The sequence below is a fragment of the Neomonachus schauinslandi genome, chromosome 8 (assembly GCF_002201575.2).
Source record: "Neomonachus schauinslandi chromosome 8, ASM220157v2, whole genome shotgun sequence".
Classification (NCBI taxonomy): Eukaryota; Metazoa; Chordata; class Mammalia; order Carnivora; family Phocidae; genus Neomonachus; species Neomonachus schauinslandi.
Genome location: NC_058410.1, coordinates 79,645,467 through 79,657,149, shown reverse-complemented (window position 1 = coordinate 79,657,149; position 11,683 = coordinate 79,645,467). Strand labels below are relative to the sequence as shown.

Genomic DNA, 11,683 nt, shown 5'->3' with positions numbered 1-11,683 from the left:
TCAGTCTACATCAATTCAACCCTCTTCCTGCTATTCACAACTTAAATTCAAATACACCATAAGAGACAGATAAAAATGCATCATCTTATTTTGTTCCCTACTTACTCATCCCCTAGCTTCCTATTTTATTTTATATTCTGATAAAGCTTCATCTGCTAGAAAGAGTTTTTCCTGTAAGTTGATACCGTTGTTTCTATTATTTGCCTGTCCATCACCATTGTCATCACTGTCTGAGACATTAATAAATTTGGAATATGAGAAAATGACCAGCAACTGATGGAAGTAGTCTACAGAACCGGTCAAATTAGGTTTTACATAACTCGCATCAGGGTGCTTGCTTTGGCAGCATATATACTAAAATTGGAACGATACAGAGAAGATTAGCATGGCCCGTGTGCAAGGATGACACGCAGATACATAACTCCCATCAGGTATCAGGATTTAATACTGATGTGGAAGAGAGTGTAGAAATCTCTTTCAACATCTTTAATTCACAGATGAGAGAACGGAGGTGCACAAAATTTAAAATGACCAGACAAAAGTCCTATTATTGCAAGTTAATGGCAAAGCACCCAGAGCCCAACTTCTCCACCTCCCATCTCAGGAAATTTTCTCATTATAGAATCATCTTGAGTTTTTGAGCTTCTTTTAAATTATGTGTTACATGTTTTCACTCCCCTGGCTAGTATTATTTCCCCAAAAAATAATTTTAAATAATATTTCATTGATAAAACTTTCGTTTGCTACTGATATAAGATTATTTATTCAACTGATTTGCTCAACAAATTTTTATTGTGAAAGTACTATCCTGAGTTCTGAGACTATAGAAGCAAATAAAACAAGCAAAAATCCCTGCCTTTGTTGGAACACATCATCTAAATTACCCATTACAATTTATAGTTGTCATATTCCATCTTGGTCAGTGCAACTGTGTTTTTGGTTAGAATTGTTTTAGACCAGGAGTTTATGCCATTTCTGAGGTGAAAAATCTCAATGACAAGAGCAGCAATAGTATTCCAGTTTCAAAACCAGAATTACAGTGTACAGATAAGGGAATAAGACAAACAAAATATAGGAGAAAGATAGGGACAGCTTTCACCATGTCAGGCTTATGGGAAGTCAAGAGTCTGGCTGATAAATACCACTGAATTCAACAAACATTTCTTCAGCTCCCATGTGACTGTTAGCCCTGTTCTCTTGTTTGCTGTTTAATTACAAGCACCTAGAACTGTGTGTGCCACATCCTAGATGTTCAATAAATATCCTGGAAATGAAAGAATGGATAATGTAAACCAGATACTGTACTAGATTACAGAGATACAAAGATGAATAAAATATGGTCCCATCTTGTAAGAAGTTCATAATCTCCTAAGGGATCATAAATATAATATTTATTAAATGTCTTCTATTAATAAAACACTATACTAGGCACTGCATTAAGGAAAAATAAAAACAAATAAAATACAATCCTTCTAGGGTGCGTGTGATGGCTCAGTTGGTTAAGTGTCTGCCTTCAGCTCAGGTCATGACCCCAGGGTCCTGGGATTGAGTCCCACATTGGGCTCCCTGTTCAGTGGGGAGTTGGCTTCTCCCTCTCCTTTACTCCTCCTCCCTGCTTGTGCTCACTCTCTCTCTAGCTGTCTCAAATAAATCTTTTAAAAAAAACACAATCTTTTTCTCAAGGAGCTTACTTTATAATAAATATTTTGAAAAATAAGACCATGGACAGATTCCATTTTTCACTGGTTAGAATCAGAACAATTTTCTTGGTGCAGCATTTTTGAGTCAGGTTCATGACTTCAGTTGGACTATCTATACCTTCTGTGCTCATTCTCAGTAAGAAGCTTTTAAGAAGGCTTGGTCAAATAAGAATTGAACTAATCAAAGCCCTTTAAAAGGAAAATAACCAAATACCTAGATAATGTTTAAAGTCCTCTTTGGCTTCCTGTATAATAGTCCTTCCCATCTTAGCAGAATCATTCAAAATGAGGTGCAGTTCCCAAAACATAATGTATTTCCTTTTTGACAAGTGGTCCTTGTCTCTGACCACTACTGTTTTCTCTGCCAAAGATGACCTCCCAAAAAATCTACCCTGTCCTGGGTGTCTCCAAGACTACCCCTGGGTTGATTAGCAACGAGGATTCATAGAACTAAGCATACAGTCCTACCATTGTAATTTATTACAGCTAAAGGATACAAATAAATAGGAGCAAGGGAAAAGGTGAAGGAGTGAAGTCTGGAGGAAACCAGGTACAAGTTTCCAGGATCCTCTCCCAGTGGAGTCACATAGGATGCACTGAATTCTCCCAGCAATAAGTTGTGACAATACCTGTGAAATGTTGTCTAGCAGGGAAGCTCCTTAGAAACTCAGTGCCCAGGATTTTTAATGGGAGCTGGTCATGTAGGCATCCACTGTCTAGCCCCCTTGCACATACCAAATTTCCAGACTCCCAGAAGGAAACAAGGTATTCAGCAAAAGCTCTATTATTTGTACAGATAGTTTAGACATAGTGAACCATTCGTATCAGGGCACGGTAGGAACACTTCTAAAATCTAAGTTTCCAGACACCAGCCAAGGGCCAAATTTGCAAGTAGGACCTTATAAGGATAGCAGTCTCAGTCTTGCTCTGTTGACTTTACTGTGTACTTTGCATTCCCAATTCTGAAATATGGTACTCATGAACCTAGACTCAACATAAACATCTTGTAGTAAATACTTCCCTAAAGACATTCAGATAAAATTAATCACTCTCTTCCTTCTACTACTATAATGGGTGTATAACTTAAAGGTAACTATATGACATGATTGATGCATTAATTAACTTGATTGTAGTGATCATTTCACAAAGTACATGTGAAACTTCTTGAAATTTATGCCATTAATCTAATCTGACTTTTTAAAGTTTGTGACAATCTTACAAAGGTTATGGATAGTACTCTGATTATCTTTTTTAAAGATTTTATTTATTTATTTTAGAGAGAGATAGGAAGTGTACGAGCAGGGTGAAGGGCGGAGGTAGAGGGAGAGAGAGAAACTCAAGAAGACTCCACACTGAGCACAGAGCCTGATGCAGGGCCAAATCTCAGGACCCTGAGACCACCACCTGAGCCGAAATCAAGAGTCGGATGCTTAACTGACTAAGCCACCCAGGCGCCCCTAGTATTCTTACTATTTTTATATCAATATGGCAATCAAAAACCTTTAAGTGAAAGCAATAATTGAAAGGCAAATTTAGGACAAGTGACATAATTATTGAAAATTAAATTGCAATCTTTGTTGCCCTGACCAGTCTCCACAAAAAATTATGAATTTTTATGTTTTCAAATAGTACAGGTATGAAAAACTGAATTATTACACTTCTTCCCTTGCACTGTCTGAAATAAGAGAGCAAATAGTCACAAAATCACTTACTGGATGTATTAAATTTACCTAAAATAGAGCCCCCAATTTATAAAATACTAAAGTATGAAATATATAATCACTGCGACTGTTTATTTCCTGCCTAAAAGTACAGCTTAATATGTTACTTAGCTCTAGAGAAAATGAATAAAAGTTATAGAATCAGTCTTAAATCAACCAATTGTGTAACAACTTCTCCCTAATACTTGCTTTGCATCAGAATGTGGAAAAGTCTAGAAAAATTATAAGTGCACACTACTTCTCTGTAAAATCTCAGTCTTGTGAGGTTCTTAAAAGTAAATTATCATTTGACTTTAGTCTTCCTTAGAATGAAAAATACGATCAACAGAATCAGAGCTCAAACTGAGAATTATTCTAGGCCCAGAGAATATGAGTAAAGGTTGGCCATTCTTCTCCCACCTTGATTTTTCTCATGTATTTCATCCATACTTGGGAGATAAGTCAACGCCAACAATGATAGGCCACATAAATTGTTTATTAGGTGTGCTCTGCCTGTGCCTCACAGGAGCCTACGGAGATGTTTGAGAAATGAAGCCTCATCTTCCATGCAAACATAGAAGAGGTCGTTTCATTACAAGTGTGTGCTACGGATTGTCAGTCTAAGCTTAAACAACCATTAGGAAAGGGGAGGTGTCTCCTGAATTTTGGGATTTTGTATATGGCTTAGACCTGTGTTTGTTTTCAGCTGCATCTGAGAATAAGAACTCAAACTATATTCTTAAGTCATATAGTTTAAATTTTTGGATACCAAGGGGAAGTGCTGCCAAGCATGAAATTTGTCTACAAGCTGCTAATCCCATAGCTGTTCCCTTGTGCAGGGGTGACTCAAGATGATAAAAATTATCAGAAGTTCCAGGAGAAACTTTTCTCATTTTACTCATTTGATTTGTTTTTGTTTTTAAATATGCTACATATCTATTTGATCAGAACTATTTAAATCTCATTCTATCTTAGGGGTAAATTAAATAAGAGACATTCTCATTTTTAGGATATCAGAATTTTATTTTATTTATTTTATTTTATTTATTTATTTCACAGAGAGAGAGACACAGCAAGAGAGGGAACACAAGCAGGGGGAGTGGGAGAGGGAGAAGCAGGCTTCCCGCGGAGCAGGGAGCCCGATGTGGGGCTCGATCCCAGGACCCCGGGATCATGACCTGAGCCGAAGGCAGATGCTTAATGACTGAGCCACCCAGGCGCCCCAAGGATATTAGAATTTTAGAGTTCCAGAGATTCACAGAAATTGTATGATCCGAGTCTCTCATGGGAAAAATGAGGTCCCTCAAAGCTAAGTGCCTTCCTCAAGTCATATAGCTGGTTCGTAGTAGATTCAGACTATAATACTCTGATCATATACAAACTATTTATCATATCAGCAACTTTCTTCTTTTTAAAAAGTTACTAAGAATTAGGAGTATGTACTCAAGGTAATTACTTAGCTTCTCCCTCATTAAATATGCATATATGAAATAAAATTGTTTTCAATTTTTAAGTGATCTTATATTCAAATTCGATGTGTATCAGAGTAACCACTAAAATTTGTGGACTCTTAGAACTTTGTTGATTATAAAAATAATTAATCTCTGTAAAATGCCTCATAAAATTTTGTATGTATAGCACATAAGATGCAATATTTGGTTTTGTTTCCAAAGTGCCATTAAAATGCTGTTAAAATTTAATTATAAAATATCGCTAGTTATTCTTCACACCTAATGCAAAATTAAACTGGATGCTGAGAGTATATTAAGAAAAATGCTTTGTTATTTTCCTTTTGTGACTTATCTAGGCTTTGTCTAGTCTAGTAGAAGGCAGTCCAATAGAAAATTCCATGGTCTGGGAGGCTGAGCTTCTGGATTATCACGTCTGCCCATTCTCTTATTGTAATATTCTCTATCAATTCAAGGAGTGCTTTAGTATGTATGTGTGAGAGCTACCTCGACATATATGGCCTGGTAGAGCAATGGGTTTCAATCTCAGAAAAAGAAAGAGAATGTTTATTTTAAAAATGGAACATGAAAGTTTAAGACAGTCTAGCATGCAGCTACAAACAGCCTAAAGCCAATGGTGTCTGTGAGCTCCATTTCCTCAGCCTGCAGAAGACAGATGCATGGGCTTAATCAGTACATTATACAACTAAACTGACACATTGACTTCCTACATGATTCTGTTTTACTCTGTTTCCACTGTCTTCCAGTGAATGCCTACTATTCTTCCAGATTACATGTGCAGAAGTGTTAACATAGGGTCTGGCAATTTGTAGGTGCCCAATAAAATGAGGAATTCCTCTCATCACATTATAGAAGACATAGAGATAAAGATTGTGTAACTTTTACCTAAACAGTACAAGAAACTATAAAAATACTCTCTGGACTGTAAAACTAGAAGCCATAATCCATATAATCTGGAAAATGTCCGTTTTCAGGAAGCTCAAATAACATGCCTAACATTCATTGCCATTACTGGAGTCCTGGTAATCACTGGAAAAGTTGAAATCCATGTTTAACTCCATCTTAAAAGTGTCCTGAATGAAATGGAAAATAGATCCTGTGGGAACTTCCCTTCCGTTCTTGTTTCCGAGCTGATTAACCTTGCTTTCTCTGACAACTCCCATCCATTCTACTAGAAGTTCTAGGTTTTCCCTCTCATCCTTTTTCTTGTTTTTACTCTCTTTTCAACCCTTTTCTTAATCATCTGCTCCTTCTGAGCAGATGTGAAATGAATATTTCTGATGCAGTGTGAAATGAATCTAGTGGTTATCTGGTGGCTTTCACCTACCCCTTCCCTTTTAGTCTCCCCAGGACTCTTCAATCTTCCTTTGAGAACAGCCTCTTTCCCACACTTAGTCTATATTGCTTAGGTTGGCTGACCCTATGCCCCATTTTTTCCCTTCTCCCTTCTCCAGCCCCCACTCCAGGAATGGGCATGTGGCCCAAACTGAACAATCATCATATTCCATCTTTCTGGAAACAATGAATGGGTCAGAGATACATATTTGACTTGACCCTTCTGAAATTATTGAGAAAAGGGGGCTCTCACTTTGCAGGTGGGGCGGAGTTATGAGAATGTCGTCATGGAGTTGCTAGTAGACATGTCATTATAAGAAAATAACTCCACCAAGAATGAAGCCACATGCAGGAAATAAAAATTAAGAGAGCAAAAGGAGGCTTGGTGACATGATTTGAGCACCTGGAACCCTGGATTTTTTTCAGTATGTCAGCAAATAGATTTCGGTTTTGCTGTAACTTGTTTGAGTTGGGTCTCTGTTATTTGCAAGAGAATAAGTTCTGAGAAATACACTTTCTTTCTCTGGACTCCACCTTAAGTGCAATTTAGTTCTTCTATTAATAAATTCAGAACCATGTCACAGCCCCTCCTCCAACAAGAACAAGTTAGGGTAAGTGCTTCTAGCTTGAAACACCTTTTAATGTGAACAGCTTTTTGAAGTCTACAGTCTATTTTGTGCCAACATATTCTTGAAAGAATGCATCTAATCACTGAGTGGTGAATAATATTTTATTATCATCATTAATATAATAATAATATTAATATCACTAATATTAAATTATTTCATTTCTTTAGTCACTAAACTTTGTTATTTCATTATTTGGTCCATATGTGGATACCATTTGAAAATGAAACCACAAACATCAATTACTTAACAAAATTCCAGTTTAAATTCACAAAGACTTGAAATGAGAGTTGGTGTACAAAACATGTAAAATCTAGTCAAATATACTATGGCATGCAGGCTTTTTAATATAGGATTCCAGAAATTGCTGGAAGTAAAGAGCTTGAAGGACATTATAAATCAGATATTGTATTATTTATTCGTTGTCATATTTAGTACTAAGAGAAGATGTTGTGACTTAAAAAGAACTAAGCAAATTTCTACTCAAGACTATTGTGCTTAAGAAAATACAGACACAAGAAGAATGTTGAATATGCCCAGTATGTAAATACAGTTATTTTGTGTTTGCTTTAAAGAAAGTGAAAACCCAAATCTTACTTATGCAAAAGAAATTAAAATTTTAATTGTTTTCCTTCTCCAAAAGCAGAAATAATTTTCTTATGATTTCTTTACACAAGAAATTTTATAGAAGATACATTTAAGAGTAATGTGACCCATAGTACACCTAGAAAAAAATTAGTCTCTTTTTGGTAAGAGATGGTAGGTACCAGCTTTTTTGTTGTCTGTAATAGAGGCTGTAGAATTCGGTATTCTCCATCAGTTTAAAAGCGGTTTTTAATTTTTCTCAGTAAAGCCAACAGGAGGATTTCTTTGTTGAATCTGTACTCTGGAATGAAAATTAAAACATGCTCTGTATATATGGAAACTTATATAAACCAAATTATAAAAGATACAGCCCTTATATAATCTTTATCCCTCATGAATTAGGAAATTCTATTGGCCTCAATTGGATTTTTGTCTCTGTTGTACCATGTGATAGTCATTGGTAACTATAGTCAGGTAGTTTCAATTTAATAATACATTCAGTTATTCATGTAACAACTATTTATAGAGTGACTAGTATGCATTCAGAGCAGCAAACAGACTAAGTTCCTATCCTAAAGGAGCTTACATGTTAGTAGAGGAAGACAGCAATAAACAAATAACAATTATATAAAATCAGATAATGATAAGTGCTATGGAGAAACATAAAGCAGAATAAGAGGTATGATGGTTAAATTTTATGGGTCAAGTTGGCTAAGCCATAGTTCCTGATTTTTGGTCAAATATCAGTCCAGATGTTTCTGTGAAGGTATTTTTTTTAGATGTGATTAACATTTAAATCAGTTGACTGAGTAAAACAGAGTACCCTCCATAATGTGTATGGTCCTCACCCAATCAGTTGAAGGCCTTAAGAGAAAAGATCAAGGTTCCTTGAAGAAAAAGAGATTCTGTCCCTGGACTGCCTTTGAACTCAACATTGCAACAACTCTGCCCTGGGTTTCCAGCCTGATGGCCTAGCCTATAGATTTTGGACTTGCCTGCCCCCACCATCACATGAGCCAGTTTTTAAAAATTAATCTTTCTCTGTCTTTCTCTGTCGGTATAGACACATGCAAACCAAACACCCTATTGCAAGAGGAATGGGAAGGGCCATGGTGAAAAAGTGATTGCTATTTTACACAAGGTAATAAAGAAAGGTTGGATGAGGTGATATTTGACTAAAGGCCTACAGGAAATAAAGAAGCTAGACATGAGGTCATCTGAAGGAGGATTCTAAGAAGTGAGAATGGTAAGTACAGAGGCCCTGAGACAGGAGTATGTTCCGCATGATCAAGAAACAGCACAGTAGCCATGTGGCTGAAAAGGAATGAGCCAGGTAGACAGTGGTCCAAGATGAGTTCAGAGGTGAAGGAAGAGGCTGATGTCACAGATACTTAAAAAAATACTGGTTTTATTCTGAGGAAAATGGTAAGCTGCTTGAGAGTTTTTTTCAGCAGAAGAGTAACTATGATCTGACTCCTGTGATTAAAGAGTAAACCTGAGGGCCATGATGAGAGTAGAATCAAAAGGACACATGCAATAATCTGGATGAGTGATGATTGTGGATTGGATTAGGATGGTATTACTTGGGTAGTGACAGGGATTACTTTCTTGATAAATTCTGATTAAAGCAGACAATATCGAATCAGATGTGGAGTATGAGAGGAAGGAGTCAGCATTTTTGACCTGAGCAACATTAGAATAATGGAGTTGTTATTGATAGAGATGGGTCCTGTTGAAGGAAGGAAAGTAGGTGTGGGTGGAGAGATCCACTGTGAGTTTTGCTTATGCTTAGATTTGAGTTGCTGATGATTCAGTCAAGTGGCAATGTAGGGTAGGCAGCTGGAGGCAAGTATGGCTCAGGGTAATAGTTTGTGAGTCATTTCCTTCAAGACCCTAGTTATTAACCTGGGTTTTACTACCTCTCTGGGGGCATGTTGGGAAAATATTGGGGCTTTTCAGTTGTCCTAATGACTAGGGAGAGTAAACTGACATTGAGAGGGCAGTGGCCAAAGATCCTAGGATTTTCACAATGCACAGAGAGCAATCCTGACAGTTTCTGCGTTTCCCTGGATTTTTCATAATTCTTGAATGTCTTCTGGAATCAATTCCAGTGAGGTTAACAATTTGTTTTCTGATATTTTCTGAATTTTTCCAGAATCTGACTGCTATGCAAATCAATAGAATATTGCATATTATTTTGTTTTCAACTTCTCAAGAGTTTTTCATATCAGAAAATGATGTGATCAGCAGTATCATCATTACTGGTATTTGAGTTAATAACTGACCTGTCCCTAAATACCAGTCTGCCTTTATAGCTGTCTGTCATATTCAAATATATGGGGGCAGAGTTTTGAGGCTCTTTCTTAAATATACTTAGAATCAAATACTATTAAATTAATGAAGATACATGAAATGGAAGGATCTTATAAAATATTATTAATAAATATTATAAAATATTTAATCTCACTTATTTTTGTGTATTAAAAATTTTATAGCACTATAATAAGATCTGTGCTGTGAAATCACTTATTGAAATTTTTACTGAGAGACTGCTTCTTTTTCCAGTTCATCTTCTATTTCTACTTGCCTATCAAAGAACATGGTCTTCGTGATCTCGTTAAGAACTAGAAGCAATGAGTATACTTCTAAGTAAAAATCTATTTTATGTGATGACATTTGTATACCATATAGAGTACTTTTGACACAATACTTAAATAAATATGGCTCAGCTAATTTATGAGAATACAGAGTATCATTTTTTCTCATTTCTGTCATTTTAATAGTCTATAGTTTGACTAAGAATGTCTTTCTTACTTTAGTTAAAGTTATTTACCTCTTATCATAAAGTAAACCTCAGTTCTTTTTGTTTTTCTTTTTTTTTTCTAACTGTAGTTTTTACTTTAATGTCCACCTAAAACCTTTGATTCCTCATTTACTGCTACTTCTGACACAGAATAGTTTCTGGTCTGTTTATTCATCTTACAGTCCATTTATTACAAATAATTGCAAGCACTTGTCTACTTCATTATATGTCTTTTAGGATAGTCAAGCTTATGCATTTGCATGATGAAATATATACCATTTTATTATAAGTGTATGTTATTATAGTTTATTTTAATTTTGTATTACACTTATAGATAGCATGATATTGACTATTAATCATTTGTATTGGTAGGTTATATTTATTCACAGGTTAACTTTTAGGATGGAAATATAGAGGTATTATAAATAGTTGTTATAAAATGCAGCATAGCATTTGATAGAGATTAAAACACCTATCCTAGGGAATAAGTTGCTGTATTAGCCAGAGTTCTCCAGAAAAACAGAGGAGGTCAGTCTTCTGTTCTATTCAGGCTTTCAGTTGATTGAAGGAGGCCCACCCACATTATGGAGGGTAATCTGCTTTACTCAGGTCCACTGATTTAAATATCAATCTTTTACAAAAAATATACTCACAGAAATATCTAGAATGTTTACCTGTTTTTCTCCATTATATCAATCATTATACTGTATTTTAATATCTGTTTCCTTCAATAGACTGCACATTTCATCAGAAACAAGGATTATATCTGACTTTTTCTTCACTCTACTCTGAGCCCTTCACACAGTGCTTGGTGTGTAGTGGGTACTCTCTATGCCACTCTGAATTACCATATTCCATTAAGCCAAAATCCTTTGATGTTGGCATTTTCTTGAAGCTTTTTACATGACCAGGTAATGACTGCTAATTAGCTGAACATGATCATAAAATACCAGAATTATAAGATGCATCCCAATTTGAAAATGCTAAAACATTTTCAAATAGGCAACCTGGAATTGATAAAATGTGGTAATTAATCAGTCAAGCTCACAGATTCCAGCTATTAACTTCTGATGTGGGGTGTAAACCACAAAGATGTTAACTAATAATTATTTGAATATTTCAGTATTTTTTCTTCTGACTTTTGAAATATTTGAAATTATAGACTTACTACAAGGAGTATGTACTACCTTCTTCAATTTCTCCTAAGAAGCAGAATACCTTATTGTGAATTGCTCTTCATATTGTTGACTCCCCAAAAGGCATCCCAGAGGTGCAACTGCCACAGAAAAGGGAGGAAATAGGAGCAAGCACTAGAGGTTAAAGAAGACAACATACACTGTGGACTGGCCCGAGGTCACTTGGAACTCTCCTCACAACTTCGGACTCTGAATACTCAATCTTTTACCTGCATCCTATTGGGCAAACGGTTTATATTTCTTTTACAATTGTGGTAGTCTCATATTTG

At 35.8% G+C, this 11,683-nt stretch overlaps 1 non-coding gene across 1 annotated transcript; it reads left to right on the top strand.

The window, feature by feature from the left end:
- The first annotated feature begins 330 nt into the window (after window positions 1-330).
- LOC123325584 lies at window positions 331-437 on the top strand. The gene has a single exon (XR_006540520.1). It is a non-coding gene; the product is annotated as a U6 spliceosomal RNA (small nuclear RNA).
- The last annotated feature ends 11,246 nt before the right edge of the window (window positions 438-11,683 follow it).